The following is a 21,799-nucleotide window of genomic DNA, read 5'->3' as shown; positions in this document are numbered from 1 at the left end:
AGATATTTTTCAAAACCTAAGAACTCATGGGACAAATTATATTGGTGAGAGTGCAATTATGCAAAGTATATTGTTTTCTGGGCAATGTGCTGTGTGCTAAGTTGCTTCAGTCATGTCTGACTCCATGCTACACTATGGACTGTAGTTTGCCAGTAGCCTCCATCTGTCCACAGGATTCTCCAAGCAAGAAAACTGGAGTGATGTGTTATGCCCTCCTCAAGGGGATCTTCCCAACCCAGGGTTTGAACCTGCATCTCTTAATTCTCCTCTATTAGCAGACAAGATCATTATCACTAGCACCATCTGGGAACCCCCTTTATGAATAATAGAACATAATAAAATTGAATGAAAATCTACAATTAACTGATTAAAAGACACAAAAGAGTAAAACTTTAACAATACATGGATCACTAATTCAAGATCAAATTGCCAAAGATTTGGAAATGAAACAATATTACAGAAGAACATTTACAATGTGAGGAAGGAGAAGTATCTAAATTATAATTTTATCTTAAATGTAGATAGAAGAATTCAAATATGCTTATAGAATATAAGACAAATGGTAAAAAGACAAGGTCAGGAGATGCAACTTTTAGGAAAAGATTTAATGAGAAGGCCAAAGGGAATAATAAAGAATAACAGATGAGAAACTCTTAATAGAAGTAAATATATATAAGAAACTATCACCACTAAGGATGATGAAGAACTCTCACTTTCCTTTCTTGCTTACAGCGAGTGGACACATTAAGAATATTAAAGTAATTAAATTATTACAGTAAGAAAATAAGAATAAAAAGCAATGCACAGTATGTACTGTGCAGCATGATGACTCTAGTTCATAATACTTTTCTTAGAATAATTTAAAGCTGGAGAAGACTCTTGAGAGTTCCTTGGACTGCAAGGAGATCCAACGAGTCCATTCTGAAGGAGATCAGCCCTGGGTGTTCTTTGGAAAGAATGATGCTAAGGCTGAAACTCCAGTACTTCGGCCACCTTGTGCGAAGAGTTGACTCATTGGAAAAGACTCTGATGCTGGGAGGGATTAGAGGCAGGAGGAGAAGGGGACGACAGACGATGAGATGGCTGGATGGCATCACTGACTCAATGAACGTGAGTTTGAGTGAACTCTGGGAGTTGGTGTTGGGACAGGGAGGCCTGGTGTGCTGCGATTCATGGGGTCTCAAAGAGTCGGACACGACTGAGTGACTGAACCAAACTGAAAGTTGCTAAGAGACAGTATATCCTAAAAACTCTCATCACAATAAATTGTAACTATGTGTGGTGATAGACGTTAACTAGGTTTATTGTGGTGATCATTTAGCAATATAAACAAATATTGAACCATCAAGCTGTGTACCTGTAACTTATATATTGTCATGTGTCAATTATACCCAAATTCTTTTGGAAAAGAAATGAAGAGAATGTTGGTATATAAGACCAACAAAATTTATCAATTCTTATGCATCTATGCATATACAAAAGAACTAAATCACAAATTAAAGTCTCTTGTTAAAAAATAATTCTTTCTATCAAAGAACGCAATTTTAAAAAGGAATAACAATACTCTGATACCACTATATAAAACAAAATAGTTATAGAGATTTTTTTAATAGAGAAACACTGCATGGCTAACAAATCCATAGATATATTTAGCCTCACAGATAAGACAGTTGCAAAGTAAGCCTCACTAGCAGACATCTTTTCACTTCATAAATATGTGAACACAAGAGTGGGAGAAGATACTGTAATGTGTGTGTTTCCTACGCAGCTATTGAAAGTGTGTATTTGCAAACAGTCATTGGTTTAGATCTTTCTCCTCTATGTGGATGCACAGTCTAATATGTCCCTTCTTACAATAAAATAAAATGCCCTCACCTCACTGATCGACCCTCTACAGTTAATACCCAATTTGTCTACTCCTGTTAATTAGAAGAAACTTAGACTCATGTTCCACTTTTACTGGATGCAGTTTATACCTCCCATTCGTTCCTTTGTGGGCTTCCACTAGCATGATTTAATTGTCAACATTGTCACTCACATTTTCAGGTGCACTGTTCCTTTTCCAGCATCATAAGTAAATACATTTTTATTTATGTACCTGTTTTATTTAGGAAACCCAGCAAACAACTGCAGTGACCTCTGTGGGCTATGCCAGATTGGTCTTCAAGTGACCTCTGGTACATTCCTGGCTTCCATCCTCTCTGATCCTCTCCTGCAGTGTCTGTGGAGCTCTCAGACTCACCTGTTTGGGAACTCTGTGTGGGAGGATTCTCCGTGAAAGTCAAAATTTCCCCCTAAGTAGCTGGCAATGCAGACCAAAGCTCTGTCTCCCGACAAGACAGCAATAAGAGATCAAGCATTGGCCTCTCAGCCAGATGTAGGATTGCAAAGCAACAACTACATCCTGTCCAATCAAAGAGGCACAGGCTGAGGGACTGCAGCAGATGGGTTATTTACATCTTTTCATGTCGGCTCATTAGACATGCTTTTCTCTTGTTACATCAGCCTCTAAGTATGTGATATTCCCTGGTGACACTGGTCTGGACAAAATAGATTTTTTTCTTCTGATTCTCTGTTCCTAAGAGACTCCATTATAAGATACGTAAATTCAGTGTTGTCATTCCTTCTCTGTTAACTCTTCTGGTTCCAAAGCTCTAAGGTTTCTGATACCTCATCACATCCCAGAGTTCAAATTGTCTCAAAAACATAATATTGACAATTGGTCTTGAATAGGTCCTTTGGATCTTCAATGCCTTGATTTGTGGTGGACAAACAATCCCAGAAATGTCTGACTATTGCCCTCTTCAAAACAAGGGATAACTTTGCTTCTTTAATATAAAACTAACTTGGGTATTATGATTTTTGGTTTCATGAAAGTTTTGCAAAGCCAAGAAGATTTCCTACTTATATCAGAAATTAAAGAACCCTACTGCCATTGCGGGAAAGGTAAGAGATGTGGGTAGTATCCCCAGGTCAGGAGGATCCCATGGAGGAGGGCATGGCAACCCACTCCAGTATTTTTGCCTGGAGAATCCCATGGACAGAAGAGTCTGGAGGGCTAAGCCCAGAGTCATGAACAGTTGGATACAACTGAAGTGACTTAGCATATATGCACCACTAGCTTAGCATATTATAAAGACTTTCACATTTAAATTTTACTATAATGCATTCTATGAAATAGTGCTTTTATGAACTCCTTTCTCCATTATAGAAATGTAATTTACAGGATAGCACCCAGTTCTGTAATGATCAACACTGTTAAGGTGAGAAAATTTATTCCAGAGTAGTATTTCTCTAAATTCACTGTTCCTAAAAAATTGCCAAGGATTGTAGTTTAATTTCAAATTATTTTTCAGCAGGTCTGATCAGGGCCCACAGACCCTTCATTTCTAACAAGATGCTAAGTGTTGCTACTTCAGGTCCTCATCTGTGTATCACAGTTTGTGTAGCAAAGAAGTGATTCTGTGTTAGATTCAGTTATAGCTAGATTTAGGTATTCAACAAAAATCTTCTCTGTATGTAGTTTTGTAAACAATTCAGGGTGTCTTTTGTTTGTTTGTTTTCTTTTCTGGCCACATGGCATGTGAGACCTTAGTTCCCCAACCAGGATAGAACCCAGTGTCCCCTGCATTGGAAGCACAGATCCTTAATCACTGGACCACCCTTCCATGTATGTAATATTGAAAGATGAGATTTTCACTTAATTTCATAGGTAATGATAAATTTTGTGTTTTACATAAGTATTCTTAAGTGACATAAAATAATTTCTATTAGAAAAGACTTTGCAGTAGGCAGAATAAGATCCTCTAAAAGAGGCTCACATGCTAAGAACTTTGGAATATCCTACCTTACATATCTGGCTTAATTATAATAGCTGATGAAATACAGTTGATTTTTATGTAGGAATATTAGCACAGATATGCAGAATGGACTAGTATAATCACAATAGATTTTCTAAATGTGAAAGAGAATGGAAGAAGAATTGGAGTCAGACATTTAAAATTGCAGGCATCTGGATCTGAGGACAAAGGAAGGACCATGAGTTAAGTGATACTTAAGTGTAAAATATTAACAGGACATTGAGTTTATTCTCTCTGGGGCATCGAGAAGAATCACAGTGTTGCAGACATCTTCATTTTTGCTCAATGAGACTTCAGGATTTTTGTCTCATAGAACTTTATGATAGGTACTTCTTTTAACCTGCTAGTATTGTAATTTGTTAAAGAAGCAATAGGAATCTAATATAGATATTTGTCCAATCATATGCTGTTCCTGCTAACATATTATATCTCAGATGGTAAAGAATCCACCTGCAAAACAGGAGACCCGGGTTCCATTGCTAGGTGGGGATAATCCCTGAAGAAGGGAATGGCAACCCACTCTTGTATAATTGCTTGGCAAATTCCAAAGAAAGACCGTGCATGAAGTTCCAAAGGTCAGACATCACTGAGCGATTCATACACATTAATTTTAACACGTACTGTTCCTAGGAGCTGTTTAAGCTTTTGATTCTAACACTGAGCTTCCTTATAAAGTCATTATATGTTAAACTTATATCTTAAACAGGAGAAAATTTCAGTCATTCTGGAGAGATTTTGGCCCCTTAGCTGGTACAGAGAATTTCACTTTGTCTAAATGTAAATATGGTTCTGACTATGAGAGATTTGGGGTTTAAGATAGGAAAAGTAAATCATTATCAAAATTAAGGTCACACATTCTACTTTAAACCTTCGTGTTAACATTTCTATATTTTTTCTAAATCATGTTTCTTCCAGCATCCATTTTCTTTTACTTCTAACTTTCCAGCTTTCTCTCATGTTTTCTTTCAGCACAATGAGTGGGGTTACAAGTGAAATGGTGCATGCACATCTATGTGCATGTGTGGGTTTATTTCAGAGAGGTATATACAGACCTATATACACATATACATATTCTTAAACTTGAACAATGTTTGTTGATTCAGCAAAGTATTTCTATACATTTCTGTAATTCCTCACAACATCCAAGTGAAGTTAGGATTGATCATCTGATATTTCCTTCTGAAAGATAAAACTGAGGCTCAGGGCATTTCCATATTAACAATAACGTTACAAAGAAATTAGAATTTATTGTGGACCTTTTAAAAATACTCAAATGGAACCATGTAATATACTTCTAGTTTTTGAAATTTAGAAAATTGCATATTTTAAAAATGTGTAGTTTATTATATGTAATTACACTCTAATGAATTAGTTAAGAATTAAAAATTTCTGGCTGTGCATTATTATGGGTAGTATGTCAAGCACAGGTAGTTAAATCACACTAAAATTGGTGAGAGAGAGCTCCTTTAACGGGGAAGAAAGCAAAGTGACATAGATGGATTTAGGAACAGTGAAATTTAAATATAGCAATTAACATTTGAGAAATCCAGTTTTTTAAAATATATATATAACTTTATGAAAACTATTGATGTTTCCTTAGTATCCTTAAAGTTATGTCCATGCTTTAAAAAGTTTCTCTGTAGGAGAGAGGTGGTATTTATACCATGTTTTAAAATTCTCTAAAATGAGACATCTTAGCTGCTTTCCACTTTTAAACTATTAAGCCACTCAACTTGCCTGTTATTAGAAATACCTTTAAAGTCTGTGATGTGGTCATCTGGAAAGCCCCTTTGGGAAACATCACAGTCCCACCCAGTGTCACTGCCATACAGCTTCACTAGAGTTCTTAACCACAGCTGAAAGGAGCCTATTACTTTTTAGTTCCTCCAGATACCATTTAGAACTTTAAAGGTGGTGGGTAAAAACTTAAGCAGCTTCTCCATTATCTTAGGTTGCAGGAAACTGTAGTTGAGGTTTAACAGGCTGTGTCTCCCTAAATTAACATTAATCACTATGCTGAGTATCTAAACCATTCTTTTGCATCAATGCATTTTGTATCTGCCTCCATTCATTAAAAGCGTAACACCCCCAAAAAATAAAATAAAATAAAATATATATATATATAACTTATAAACTAAAGATTGTTGTTCAGTTGCTAAGTGATGTTCAACCTTTTGTGACCCCATGGACTGCAGCACACCAGGCTTCCCTGTCCTTTGCCATCTCCCAGATCTTGCTCAAATTCATGCCCAATGAATCAGTGATGAAATCCAATCATCTCATCCTCTGCCACCTCCTTCTCCTTTTACCTTTAATCTTTCCCAGCATCAGGGTCGTTTCCAATGAGTTGACTCTTCGCGTCAGGTGGCCAAAGTATTAGCACTTCAGCCTCAGCATCAGTTCTTCCACTGAATATTTGGGGTTGATTTCCTGTAGGACTAACTGGTTGGATCTCCTTTCAGACCAAGGGACTCTCAAGAGTCTTCTCCAGCACCACAGTTGGATAGCATCAATTCTTTGGTGCTCAGCCTTTTTATGGTCCAACTCATCCAGTCACTGTACAAGATAAACTAAAGACTAACCTACTTACATGGGGCTCCCCTTGTAGCTCAGTCAGTAAGAAATCTACCTGCAGTGCAGGAGACCCAGGTTCAATCCCTGGGTTGGGAAGATTCCCTGCAGAAGGAAATGGTGACCCACTCCAGTATCCTTGCTTGGGAAATCTCATGAACAGAGGAGCCTGGTGGGCTGCAGTCCACGGGGTCGCAAAGAGTCAGGCATGACTGAGCGACTAACACTTACTTACTTAACCTACTGATGTAAAAGGAAGAAATTGACATAAAGTTGTTCAAGACAGAAGACCACTACAACTGCACACACCTTCGTGGAGGAGCCTTTAAAACACAACATAGAGTCTGACAGTTGACAGTAGACCCATGAGGAAACAATCATAACTCAGATCAACTCCCCATCATAGAAACTCATTAGGTAAAAAAATACATTATACTAAATCATTGCTTTTGGAATGACTTGGTATGTAGCAACAGGTAACTGACACAATAATCCAAGTGAACAGAACTGAGGGGAATTATAATAATATGTTGCCTTTTTCTAGGCAATTGTTATGTTGCTGTTTTCTACACAATAGCACTCATGATTTCTCTATTATTCGTTTATCTCATACACTTTTATTAAAATGGGATTCCATTTAGATTTCCTTGTAGGTAAACAAGAAAAGTTACACCTATTTGTGAGAAATTTGTACCTTTATCACAGGGAAGTGAAAAAGCAAAAGTCACTTAGTCATATTTGAATCTTTGTGACCCCCACTATACAGTCCATGGAATTCTCCAGGCAAGAATGTTGGAGTGAGTAGCCTTTCCCTTCTCCTGGAGATCATCCCAAGCCAGGGATTGAACCCAGGTCTCCCACATGCAGGTGGATTATTTACCAGCTGAGCCATCAGGAAAGCCCAAGAACACTGGAGTGGGTAGCCTATCCCTTCTCCAGTGGATCTTCCTGACCCAGGAATCAAACAAGGGTCTCCTGCATTGTTGGTGGATTCTTTATCAACTGAACTAATCAGGAAAGCCCGTTTATCACAGGACTAGATGGGAATTTAAGATCTAGTGAGCCATAATTTGGAGATATATATATATATATATATATATATATATATATATATATATATGTATATAGATATGCATGTATGTATATATATACACCATGTATATCATTTAAATATCATATTTATGTTGTTCATTCACTACTCTTTCATTGGTTATAGCAGAAATGGAAGGGGGAATGTTTCATCTAGAGCAATGGAAGAAATCATTTATTTGTAGGCAAGAATGGAAGTCTTCAGGCAGAAAGATACAATTATGCCAAAAACCCTTCACCTCCATGATAAACCCCTTTACAAAGAGATACTAAATCACGTACATCAATAAGTAAATGGACACCATGAAAAAATTGCTTGCAAATATATAATCTGACAGAAATTTTTGCTGCATCATATTTAAGGTCTTCTCTGACTCTAGGTCTTATTAGGTCAAAGTCTTTACTGAAATTTCTATTTCACATAGATGTCAATTAGAGACATGCATTTGATGCTCAGCTTTACCAGTAACGCCTATAGAGAATGTAGACACTAGGCTAAATAGAGAATAATACACTATGAGGGAGTAAAATCAGATGACTGTTTATGAAATACACTATCTGTTAACATCCACATTTTCTGAAAGAGCAGTTATGGTAGTGACACTCCAAGGTATGAAGAACTAAAATGTGATAAACTGTAGTTTCATGTTTTACTCTGCTATGAAATTATGTAATTGGTTTGCTTACCTAGTGTTTTTCCATAGAAGTAACACAATTCATGATTATTCTTTTAGCAAAAAGAAAGAACAATTACTCAGTATAAAGTGTATCATTTCAGAAGAATTTATTCTGAAGAAATGTGTGAAGCCTCATGAGATAAATGGGAATTTACATATGTTTCACACATGGTTTGAATCAATTTGAGAGAATAGAAAAATAATGAGAAAAACTTAAGAGAACAGCGTTAATCATAGATGTTTTTAAAATTGTATAGAGAAGTTGAAATCAAAGAAATGGAAATATTAGGCAATAAATTGAAGAAGCTTTTGCCATTATCACAATCTGATCAAAGAATCACATATCTGGCTATGAGGCTTTGAACCTTGCTATCACGGGCAGTTCTTCAGCCCAAGGGCAAATGGCCTTTTTATAAACATTTCCAACACAAAGAATCTTTTCAGAGCCCTATTTATGTATTTATTTCTCAGACTGTAGATGAAAGGTTCAGCAAGCATGTGACCACAGTGTACTTCACTGAGGCGATTGTACTTGAATGTGGGCTGTGGGTAGCACCAGAGCTAAGGTAAATTTCTAAGGCTTTCTATTTTGTTCCATTGATCTATATTTCTGTCTTTGTGCCAGTACCATACTGTCTTGATGACAGTATGTGGCTTTGTAGTAGAGCCTGAAGTCAGGCAGAAAATAGAAAGCCCAGAGATAAATCCATGCACTTATGGACACCTTATCTTTGACAAAGTAGGCAAGAATATACAATGGAGAAAGACAATCTCTTTAACAAGTGATGCTGGGAAAACTGGTCAACCACTTGTAAAAGAATGAAACTAGAACACTTTCTAACACCAGACACACACCCCAAAAAACTCAAAATGGATTAAAGATCTAAACGTAAGATCAGAAACTAGAAAACTCCCAGAAGAGAACATAGGCAAAACACTCTCCGACATACATCCCAGCAGGATTCTCTATGACCCACCTACCAGAATGTTGGAAATAAAAGCAAAAATAAACAAATGGGACCTAATTAAAATTAAAAGCTTCTGCACAACAAAGGAAAATATAAGCAAGGTGAAAAGACAGCCTTCAGAATGGGAGAAAATAATAGCAATGAAGCAACTGACAAACAATTAAGCTCAAAAATATACAAGAAACTCCTGCAGCTCAATTCCAAAAAAATAAACAACCCAATCAAAAAATGGGCCAAAGAACTAAATAGACATTTCTCCAAAGAAGATATACAGATGGCTAACAAACACATGAAAAGATGCTCAACATCACTCATTATCAGAGAAATGCAAATCAAAACCACAATGATGTACCATTTCACACTAGTCAGAGAGGCTGCTATCAAAAAGTCTACAAGCAATAAATGTTAGAGAGGGTGTGGAGAAAAGAGAACCCTGTTACACTGTTGGTGGGAATGCAAACTAGTACAGCCACTATGGAGAACAACATGGAGATTCCTTAAAAAACTGGAACTAGAACTGCCTTATTGACCCTGCAGTCCCACTGCTGGACATACATGCCGTGGAAACCAGAATTGAAAGAGACACGTGTACCCCAATGTTCATCACAGCACTGTTTATAATAGCCAGGACATGGAAGCCACCTAGATGTCCATCAGCAGATGAATGGATAAGAAAGCTGTGGTACATATACACAATGGAGTATTACTCAGCCATTAAAAAGAATACATTTGAATCAGTTCTAATGAGGTGGATGAAACTGGAGCCTATTATACAGAGTGAAGTAAGCCAGAAAGCAAAACACCAATACAGTATACTAACACATATATATGGAATTTAGAGAGATGGTAATGATAACCCTGTATGCGAGACAGCAAAAGAGACACAGATGTATAGAACAGTTTTGGACTCAGAGGGAGAGGGAGAGGGTGGGATGATTTGGGGGAATGGCATGGAAACATGTGTAATATCATATAAGAAATGAATCACCAGTCCAGGTTCTATATAGGATCCTTGGGACTGGTGCACTGGGATGACCTGGAGGGATGGTATGGGGAGGGAGGTGGGAGGGGTTTCAGGATGGGGAACACGTATATGCCCGTGGCGGATTCATGTTGATTTGTGGCAGAACCAACATAATATTGTAAAGCAATTAGCCTCCAATTAAAATAAATACATTTAAATAAATAAATAAATAAAAGGGAAAAAATTCCTAAGGCTGTAAAATAAAATAGGGAGAAAACCAAAAGGTGGGACACACAGGTAGAAAATGCTTTATATTTCCCTTGAGCTGATGAGATCTTACATGTGCAAGAACCTATTTTAGAGTAAGAGTAGATGGGCAGAATGGTACCAGCAAAAGAACCAACACCCATCAGGACAGCTGCAAAATACATCACTATGTTATTAAGAAAGTTGTCAGAACTAGCAAGTTGTACCACCTGACTAAGTTCACAGAAAAAGTGGGGGACTTGTAAAACTGGACAGAAGGACAATCTCAACACCATTAAGCTGTGTAGCAAAGAATACAAGTCAATCAGCACCCAGGATATAAGAACCAGTAATACATAGAGGTGGGGGCTCATGATGACCATGTAGTACAGGGGACGGCGATGGCCACATACCAATCACAGGCCATCACACTCAGGAGAAGTTCATCTAATCCTGCAAACAGCATGTAAAATACATCTGGATGGTGCAACCTTCATAGGTGATACATTTCCTCTGTGTCTGGTTGTTCCACAGCATCTTTGGGATGGTGGTGGAGGTGAAACAGATGTCTACAAAGGACAGGTTGGAGAGGAAGAAGTTCATGGGGGTGTGGAGGTGGGAGTCTGAGCTGACAGCCAGGATAATGAGCAAGTTTCCAAACACAGTGATCAGGTACATGGTGAGGAGAAGTCCAAATATGAGGGGCTGTTGTTCTGGTTCCCTTGAAAGTTCTAAAAGAAGAAATCCTGAGATCTGTGTATTGTTACCTGGTTCCATGGGGTGGAGGTGACTACCAGGAAAATGAAAATAATGACAATTTTCACTCATACTGGTATAATTCAATAGCTTAAATACTGCAATTTCTATTTAGCCCTCAAGAAGTTGATGTTAATATTTTATTTACAGCTAAGTTCTCTTTTAGCATATGTGTGTATGTTTAGCTGCTTCAGTTGTGCCCGACTCTGCGTAACCCCAAGGACCATAGCACACCAGCCTCCACTGTCTACAGGATTTCCCAAGAAAGAATTCTGATGTGGGTTTCCATGCCCTCCTCCAAGGGTTCTTTCCAACCCGGGGATTGATCCCACATCTCTTGAATGGCTACCGCAATTGCAGGTGGATTCTAAACCATTGAGTCACTGTGGAAGCCCCTTGAAGGTATACTTCATTTCATTTCTGACTAGGAATTTTTGTCTCATTCTCATCACATTTGTTAAGAGTTCATATATTCTAGAGTTTTAATGTGATATTCCTTCATTCATTTGAGAAATACATATTTAATGCTAACCATGTTCCAAGCACATGGAGGCTGAGTGTTCAGGAAAGTCCAGCAAACTAGCTGTTGTTTGAACAGATTCCTAAAGAAAGAGAGACAAGGAGCTAGTGTGATGTCAGAATTGTGTGCCTGGAAGAGGGAGCTGGCATTGCTAAGGACCTGAGGAACATGCTTGTTCCACATTTTCAACAGCAAAGAAGGAAGCCAGTGGGGCAGAGGGATAAGGCAGAGGGGGAGTGATTAGAGATGGTGTCAGGATGCTGAGGAACAAGGTGGCCTTCCTGCTACAACTTTCAGTCCAGAGAATTCCTCCTTCCATGAGGTTCCTTCAGTTTCAGTTCAGTTCAGTCACATGTTATCAATTTAGCTATAATACCATCCTGTGAATTATATCAGATTCACTTCTTGGTTCGATCTGTTGTTCTCATCTGTGTATATAAGTTATTTAGCATATGGGTCCAGGTGCCTCTGCTGTAAGAACTGTTCTTCCTTTCAAGACAAAAGCACACACAACACACACATACACACCACACACACACACAGCATGTTCTTGTGTTGTGTCACCATCAGACACTGGTCACCCAGATTCACCCTCTTTAGGCTGTGAGTGGTTACAGCTCAGCTGGTCAGGTCAAATAATTAATCTCCAAAAGAACATATAATTTTTACCATGAAATTCCAGTTTATAAACTTCTCATGGAACAATTAATGTGGGGTTCATTTTGGTATAGCCAATGTCTGTTTGGTATTTTGAGAAGAATAAAAGTATGAGAGTGAAAAAACAGAGAGAAATGAAATGGATATATGGACATTAAGGAAAATAATATCCAATGTTCTCAATGACCCCTGAGACAATGCAATAAATAAAGATTTCCTTGCTTCATCAACATTCCAACTCCAGTGACATCTCCTTGATGTCCTGGAAAATAATAGAGAAAAATATCTTTTGTCCAAGGACATAAAAATGACATACTTATGACATGGAATATCTTACAATTTGGATATCGCAAGAGGAAAAGAAACAATTGGAATATAAGCTACTGGTTCAATATCAGAAATAGACAAAATACAACAGAAGTTGGATATATTTTATATGAAGCATATGAAGCAGAAGTCTTTTTATAAGGACTTCCCTATTTGTTTCCTTCTGTTCATAAATAAAATCCTTATACTTATTTTCTACTTTTACTGGAAACATTTTATGCTTCCTATTCCATCTAAAGAAATTTTCCTGCTGGCTCAGAAAGTAAAGAATCTGCTTCTCAATGCAGGAGACATAGGTTCAATCCCTGGGTCAAGAAGATCCCTGAAGAAGGAAATGGTAACCCACTCCAGCATTTTTGCCTGGGAAATCCCATGGACAGAGGAGCCAGTGGGCTATAGTCCATGGAGTTGCAAGAGTTGGAGCAGCTTAGAGACTAAACCACCACATCGTTCCTTCTGAGCTTCCACTATTACCATTTAATTGTCAAGATTGACATTTGCATTTTCTCTTTTTAATTTTAATTTATTTATTTCAGCAGGAGTCATCCTTTTTGCTTCACATTTCTGTTTTTCTAATATAAATTTATTTATTTTAATTGGAGGTTAATTACTCTACAACATTGTATTTGTTTTGCCATACATCAACATGAATCTGCCACATGTATATACGTGTTCCCCATCCTGACCCCCCTCCCTCCTCCCTCCTCCCTCCCCGTACCATCCTTCTGGGTCGTCTCAGTACACCAGCCCCAAGCATCCAGTATCATGCATCGAATCTGGACTGGTGATTCATTTTTATATGATATTATACATGTTTCAATGCCATTCTCCCAAATCATCCCACCCTTTCCCTCTCCCACAGAGTCCAAAAGACTGTTCTACACCTCTGAGTCTCTTTTGTTGTCTCTCATACAGAGTTATTGCTACCATCTATCTAAATTCCATATATATGCATTAGCATACTGTATTGGTGTTTTTCTTTCTGACTTACTTCGTTCTGTATAATAGGCTCCAGTTTTATCCACCTCATTAGAACTGATTCAAATGTATTCTTTTTAATGGCTGAGTAATACTCCATTGTGTATATGTACCACAGCTTTCTTATCCATTCATCTGCTGATGGACATCTAGGTGGCTTCCATGTCCTGGCTATTATAAACAGTGCTGCGATGAACATTGGGGTACATGTGTCTCTTTCAATTCTGGTTTCCTTGGTGTGTATGCCCAGCAGTGGGATTGCAGGGTCATAAGGCAGTTCTAGTTCCAGTTTTTAAGGAATCTCCACACTGTTCTCCATAGTGGCTGTACTAGTTTGCATTCCCACCAACAATGTAAGAGGGTTCCTTTTCTCCACACCCTTTCCAGCATTTATTGCTTGTAGACTTTTGGATGGCAGCCATTCTGACTGGCGTGAAATGGTACTTCATTGTGATCTTGATTTCCATTTCTCTGATACTGAGTGATGTTGAGCATTTTTTTCATGTCATTAAAAAATTTGATTCTTATCCTTTTTTCTTGATGAGACTGTCTAAAGGTTTGCCATTCTTGTTTATCTTCTCAAAGAACAAACTTTTAGTTTTATTAATCTTTGCTATTGTTTCTTTCATTTCTTTTTCACTTATTTCTGCTCAGATCTTTATGATTTCTTTCCTTTTTCTAATTTGAGGTATTTTTTTGTTCTTCTTTTCCAGTTGTTTTGGTGTAAAATTAGGTTATCTATTTGATGTTTTCTTGTTTCTTGAAGTAGGATTGTACTGCTATAAACTTCCCTCTTATGACTGCTTTTGCTGCATCCCATAGATTTTGAGTTGTATATGTTTTCATTGTCATTTGTTTCTAGAAATTTTATGATTTTGCTTTTGATTTCTTCAATAGCTTGTTGTCTATTTAGAAACGTGTTGTTTAATCTCATGTGTTTGTGTTTCTTACAGTTTTTTCTTCTTGTAATTGATATCTAGTCTCATAGTGTTGTGGTCAAAGAAGATGCTTGATATGATTTCAAATTTCTTAAATTTACTAAGGTTTTATTTGGACCCAAGATGTAGTCTATGCTGGAGAATGTTCCATGTGCACTTTAGAAGAAGGTGTATTCTTCTGCATTTGGATGGAATGTCCTGAAGATATCAGTGAGATCCATCTCATCTAATGTGTCATTAAGACTAGTGTTTCCTTATTAATTTTCTGTTTTGATGATCTGTCCATTGGTGTGAGTGGGGTGTTAAAGTCTCCTACTATTATTGTGTTACTGTCAATTTCTCCTTTTATGTCTGTTGGTGTTTGTCTTATGCATTGAGGTGCTCCTATGTTGGATGCATAGATATTTACAATTGTTATGTCTTCCTCTTAGATTGATCCCTTGATCATTATGTAGTGTTCTTCCTTATCTCTTGTAATTTTCTTTATTTTAAGGTTTATTATGTCTGATATGAGGATTGCTACTCCAGCTTTGTTTTGCTTCTGATTTGCATGAAATATATTTTTCCATCCTCTCACTTTCAGTCTATACGTGTCTTGAGGTTTAAAGTGGGTTTCTTGTGCACAGCATGTATATGGGTCTTGTTTTTTTATCCATTCATCCAATCTGTATCTTTTGGTTGGAGCATTTAATACATTTACATTTAAAGTAATTATTGATATGTATGTTCCTATTGCCATTTTCTTAATTGTTTGGGGTTGACTTGGTAGATCTTGTTTCTTCTCTTATATTTCTTGACTATGTAAGTCCATTTAACATTTGTTGTAAAGCTGGTTTGGTGGCACTGAATTCTCTTAACTTTTGCTTGTCTGAAAATCTTTTATTTCTCCATCAATTTTGAATGAGATCCTTGCTGGGTACAGTAATCTTGGTTGTAGATTTTCCCTTTCCTTCTTTAAATATATCCTGCCATTCCCTTCTGGCCTGCAGAGTTTCTGCTGAAAGATCACCTGTTAAGCCTTTGGGGGTTTCCCTTGTATGTTACTTGTTGCTTCTCCCTTGCTGTCTTTGATATTCTTTCTTTGTGTTTAGTCTTTGTAGTTTGATTAGTATGTGTCTTGGTGTGTTTTTCCATGGGTTTCTCCTATTTGGGACTCTGTTCCTCTTGGACTTAATTGACTATTTCTTTTTCCGTGTTGGTACTATTGGTACTATTTCCTTTCCAAATTTTCAACTATAAACTCTTCAAAAAGTTCTGGGACTCCTATTCGAATTCAAATGTTGGTGTATTTGATATTGTCCCAGAGGTCTCTGAGACTATCCTCAGTTCCTTTCATTCTTTTTACTTTATTCTGCTCTTCAGAATTTATTTCCACCATTTCCACCATCCTCCAACTCACTGATTCAATCTTCTGCTTCAGATATTCTGGTATTGTTTCCTTCCAGAGTATTTTTAATTTCAGTAATTGTGTTGTTTGTGTCTGCATATTTATTTTTTAGTTCTTTTAAGTATTTGTTAACTGATTCTTGCATTTTGCTTTCAAGATTTTTGATAATCTTTGCAATCATTGTTCTGAATTCTTTTCCAAGTAGTTTGCCTATTTCCTCTTCATTTATTTGGACTTCTATGTTTCTAGTTTGTTCCTTCATTTGTGTAGTATTTATGTGCCTTTTCATTATTTTTTCTTAACTTATTGTACTTGAGGTCTTCCTTTCCCAGGCTTCAAGGTTGGAGTCTTTTTCCTTTTGGTTTCTGTCCTCTGAGGTTGGTCCAGTGGTTTGTGTAAGCTTTTATATGGTGAAATTTGTACTGACTTTTTGTTTGGTTGTTTATTTTTCCTCTGATGGACAAGGTTGAGTGAGGCGGTAATCCTGTCTGCTGCTGATTTTATTTGTATTTTTGTTTTGTTTGTTGTTTAGATGCAGAGTCCTTCACAGTGTGCTATTTGTGGTTGGGTGATGTCGGGTCTTGTATTACAGTGGTTTCCTTTGTGTGAGTTATCACTATTTGATACTTCCTAGGGTTCATTTTCTGGTAGTCTAGGTTCTTGGAGTCAATATCCCCACTCCAAAGGCTCAGGGCTAGATCTCTGGAATTGTCACCTCTCACTAGCCAGTAATAGAAAGTACAGAAAACCAGGGGTAGATCCAGGCTTTGAAGAGTTGAGGTCAATACAATTTCAAGATCTCAGAGTAGACACTCAAGGGAGGGAAGCCCACTGAGCACCAGCTCCAGGAAGGAGACTCTGAACTGCACTTGACAAACTGCTGGAGGCTCAGAGCAGACAAGTCGTATGCGAGCTCAGTCAGAGGGCCTCCACAATATTTTGAGATTTACCTTCAGGAACTCGAGTAGATCCAGTAAATACTGGAGAAAAACCCCCTCGAGCATTCAGCAGGGGAAAAGGAGGGAGCCATTCTGAAATTCCACTCCAGTATTCTTCCTGGGAAATCCCAGGGACAAAGGAGTCAGGCAGTCTACAGTCCATGGGGTTGCAAGAGTGGACACAACTTACAACAAAACCACCACCATCCTACATTCTGAGCTTCCACTCTTACCATCTAATTGTCAGCATTGACACTTGTATTTTCAAGTGCAAGTTTCATTTTTGTTTTAGACCATAAATAAGTGCATTACTATCAGGAAAACCAGAATACATCCACAGTAACCTCTGGCCTCTGGGCTATGCTAGATTGGTCCTCAGATGACCTCAGGTACACGCTCCTGGCCTCCATCCTCTCTGGAGCTCTCCTGAAGTGTCTGTGGAGCTCTCAGATTCACCTGCCTGCAGACTGAGAGGAAAGCTTTCCTGTAGAAGTCAAAATTCCTCCCTAAATGCTTAATGATAAAGAACTAATTTAGGTCCCCAAATAAGAAAAGTGCTTAAATCAAGCATTGATTCCCAGACAGATGTAGAACTTCAAAAGCAAGAACCAGGTCCTCACCAACTAACGAGGCACAGGCTGAGGACTGCAGCAGAGGAGATATTTACAGCTTCCTGTGCCAGCTCATTAGACATGATTCCTCAGGTTACCCCAACCTCTAACTACATGATTTCCCACAGGGAGACTTTTCTGGACAAAATGGCTTATTTTTTTTTCCTACTGATTCTTTATTCCTAAGACATGCATTATAAGTTAGGTGAATTCATTTTTATTACTCCTTTCCTTTTAATTCTCTTGCTTTCAAAGTTTCCCAGCACAGCATTACACTCCTGAGCAGAAATTTTCTTTAAACTGTAACACTGGGGATTTGTCTTGACTAGGTCCTTAGGGTCTTCAGAGCTTTGATTTGTGGCCGGGACACAACCACTGGCATCTCTAAAAGCACTATTCTCCTCTTCAAAAAGGGGATAATTTTGTCCCGTTAGTATAAAACCATGGTTATTATACTCCCTGGATCCATGACAGTTTTTCCAAGCCAATTATAAATTCCCCAGTTATATCCAAAATCAAGAGCTATCCTTTAGTCCCTCTTTGCTAAATGTTTGTAATTATAAGAGAGATATTTATAAATTTACATGCACCATAAGCTATCATAGCATATTGTATGTGTGTTTGGGCTGTGCTCATCTTGTCCAGATTTTGTAACCCCATGGACAGTAACCGACCAGGCTTCTCTGTTCATGGAAATTTCCAGGCAAGAATACTGGAGTGGGTTGCCATTACCTTCCCCATGGTGTCTTCCCACTGAAAGATCAAATCTATGTCCCCTACATTGCAGGCAGATTTTTAAACATTTGATCCACCACGGAAGCCATGCTAATACTCTTCACTCATGTATAAATGTGTGCAACCCCATGCACTGTAGCCTGCCAGGCTCCTCCACCCATGGGATTCTCCAGCAAAGAACACCAGAGTGAGTTGCCATTTCCTTCTCCAGAGGATCTTCTAAGCCAGGGATCAAACCCACATCTCATATGTCACCTGTATTGCGAGGCAGGTTCTTTACCACTAGCACCAGCTGGGAAACATATATATATATATATGTATGTATGTTTGTGTGTGTATGTGTATGAGTACCTACATGTGTGCCACAGCCTGAGCAGATGCTTGGGAACTTAGCTGTGAGTCACAACAGAGGCTCAGATATGAAACAATGTCTAAGCAGGGCCATGGCACCTATTACTGGTGCTTACATGGGTTTCACATCAGAGGCAACCCCAATTACTGACTAGAGCTGGATGCCATAGCCCACACCTCATTCCATGACAGAAGTCCATGCAGGTCTCAGCTGCCTTGTTTTGCAGCCCTATACCATGGCAAGATAATGCACTGGTCATAGCAAACACTCTCTTCCAACACGAGAAGACTCTACACATGGACATCACCAGATGGTCAACACTGAAATCAGGTTGATTATATTCTCTGCAGCAAAGATGGAGAAGCTCTATACAGTCAACAAAAACAAGACCAGGAGCTGACTGTGGCTCAGATCATGAACTCATTACCAAATTCAGACTTAAGTTGAAGAAAGCAGGGAAAACCACTAGACGATTGAGGTATGACCTAAATCAAATTCCTTATGATTATACAGCGGAAGTGAGAAATAGATTTAAGGGCCTAGATCTGATAGATAGAGTGCCTGATGTACTATGGATGGAGGTTCGTGACATTGTACAGGAGACAGGGATCAAGACCATCCCCATGAAAAAGAAATGCAAAAAAAACAAAATGGCTATCTGGGAAAGCCTTACAAATAGCTGTGAAAAGAAGAGAAGTGAAAAGCCAAGGAGAAAAGGAAAGATATAAGCATTTGAATGCAGAGTCCCAAAGAATGGCAAGAAGAGATAAGAAAGCCTTCTTCAGCGATCAGTGCAAAGAAATAGAGGAAAAGAACAGAATGGGAAAGACTAGAGATCTCTTCAAGAAAATTAGAGATACCAAGGGAACATTTCATGCAAAGATGGGCTCAATAAAGGACAGAAATGGTATGGACCTAATAGAAGCAGAAGATATTAAGAAGAGATGGCAAGAATACACAGAACTGTACAAAAAAGATCTTCACAACCCGGATAATCATGATGGTGTGATCACTCATCAAGAGCCAGACATCTTGGAATGTGAAGTCAAATGGGCCTTAGAAGGAATCACTATGAACAAAGCTAGTGGAGGTGATGGAATTCCAGTTGAGCTATTTCAAATCCTGAAAGATGATGCTGTGAAAGTGCTGCACTCAATATGCCAGCAAATTTGGAAAACTCAGCATTGGCACAGGACTGGAAAAGATCAGTTTTCATTCCAATCCCAAAGAAAGGCAATACCAAAGAATGCTCAAACTACTGCACAATTGCACTCATCTCACATGCTAGTAAAGTAATGCTCAAAATTCTCCAAGCCAGGCTTCAGCAATACGTGAACCGTGAACTTCCTAATGTTCAAGCTGGTTTTAGAAAAGGCAGAGGAGGGGGGGAGAAAAGATGGCAGAGGAATAGGACTGGAAGACCACTTTCTCCCTCACAAATTCCTCAAAAGAACATTTCAACGCTGAGCAAACTCCACAAAACAACTTCTGTAGGCTGGCAGAGGACATCAGGCAACCAGAAAAGCAGACCATTGTCTTCAAAAACAGGTAGGAAAAAATATAAAAGACAAAAAAGGAGACAAAGGAGGTGGGGAGGGAGCTCCGTCCCGGGAAGGGAAGCCTGTCCCGGGAAGGGAATTTTAAGAAGAGAGGTTTCCAAACACCAGGAAACACTCTCCCTGCCGAGTCTGTGGCGAGCCTTGGAAACACAGAGGGCAACATAACAGGAAGGAAAAATAGATAAATAATTAAAACCAACAGATTACAAGCCCAACAGTAACTCCCCCAGCAGAAAAGCAGCACAGACGCCTGCGTCCGCCATTGGGGAGTGGGGGCAGGGCAGGGACGCGCAGGAGGTGGGGGCTGCCGAGCTTTGTAAGAATCAGGCAGGAACGCCCCACACGCAACCAGAACGATCTAACTTGGGCTAGCAACCCAGACTGTGGGATAGCTACCACGCGAAAAGCTCGAACATAAGACACCGCCAGGACCGAGCACAGAACAAAGGACGGAACGGAAAAAGCCGGCTGCAGACCATCCCCCGCCAGGGACAGGCAGCCAGAGCCGTAAGGACTGGAAAGGGGCAATTGCAGACCCGGAGAGACTTTACTTACCTAACTGCAGGCAGGCTCCTTTGCTAAGACTTCTGGGGGTGCTGGACAGTCACCATCTGCCTAACAGGGTGCGCCAGCGGTCCACCCAGAAAGCTGAGCAGCAGCGGCAGAGAGGGTGACAAGCCACGGCGATCGCGCTCACCAAACTCCTGAGCTACTCAGACCTGGGAAGGGCACAAAGCGCAGTCCCAGCTGCATTTGTGCCTCTGAGGGCTGCCTGAGCGCCGAACCTGAGCGGCTTGGACCAGGGAAGTGCACGCAGCCTAGGGCCGGCCCCAGACGGTTCCCGGCTGAGCATCGTAGAGCCGGAGTGGTTTGTGAGCCGCGAGAAAGGACAGGTCAAGCGGGGCAGAGATACTGTGTGCACACGACCGTGCTATTTGTTTGCAGCATCCCCCCTCCCCACAACGCGACTGAACTAGTGAGCCTAAAAAACCAGCAAACAGAAGTTAAACAGAGAGAACCACCTTGGAAGTGATCCCACATGGCCTGTAACACCAGAGAAGGGTCAGATATATTTTTACTATTTTTAAAATCGTTCCTTTTTTTTTTTTTACTGTTTTTTTCTTTTTTTTCTGACTTTTTATAATTGTTAAGTCTTCTATTTCTCCTCTAATTTTTATTTCTATAACCTATTATTACTATTTAAAAAAAAAGACTTTTTTTTTTTTTTTTTAGGCAAACACCATATATAGTCTTTGGATGGTTGTTGGTGGTTTTTTTTTTTTGTTTGTTTGTTTGTTTTTTAATAATTCTTTTTTTTCTTTCTTCCTTTTTGCTTCTGCTTTTCTTTAATATTGTATCTTTGAAAATCCAACCTCTACTCTAGATTTTTAATCTTTGCTCTTAGGTTTTTGTTGTCAATTTTGTACATTTAAAAACCCAAACTTCACTACCCAAGTTTACCTGAGAGAGAGATTACTGGCTTGACCACTCTCTCCTCCTCTGGACTCTCCTTTTTCTCCACCAGGTGGCCTCTGTCTCTTTTCTCCCCCATCTCTTCTCTATCCAACTCTGTGAATCTCTGTGTGTTCCAGACGGTGGAAAACACCTAAGGAACTGGTTACTGGCAGGATTTGTCTCTCTCCTACTCATTCCTCTCTCTTATCCT

General features: G+C 38.9%; 1 long non-coding RNA gene and 1 pseudogene across 1 annotated transcript in view; both read right to left on the bottom strand.

Moving 5' to 3' along the window:
* Positions 1-21,799, bottom strand: part of LOC132659866 (uncharacterized) — a 995,695-nt gene that overhangs the window by 341,080 nt on the left and 632,816 nt on the right. The window lies entirely within an intron of this gene.
* LOC121819563 (olfactory receptor-like protein OLF4) lies at positions 8,570-11,152 on the bottom strand (annotated as a pseudogene).

This window comes from Ovis aries, chromosome 5, assembly GCF_016772045.2.
Source record: "Ovis aries strain OAR_USU_Benz2616 breed Rambouillet chromosome 5, ARS-UI_Ramb_v3.0, whole genome shotgun sequence".
In the NCBI taxonomy this organism is placed as follows: domain Eukaryota; kingdom Metazoa; phylum Chordata; class Mammalia; order Artiodactyla; family Bovidae; genus Ovis; species Ovis aries.
This window is presented reverse-complemented; position numbering and strand designations above follow the sequence as displayed.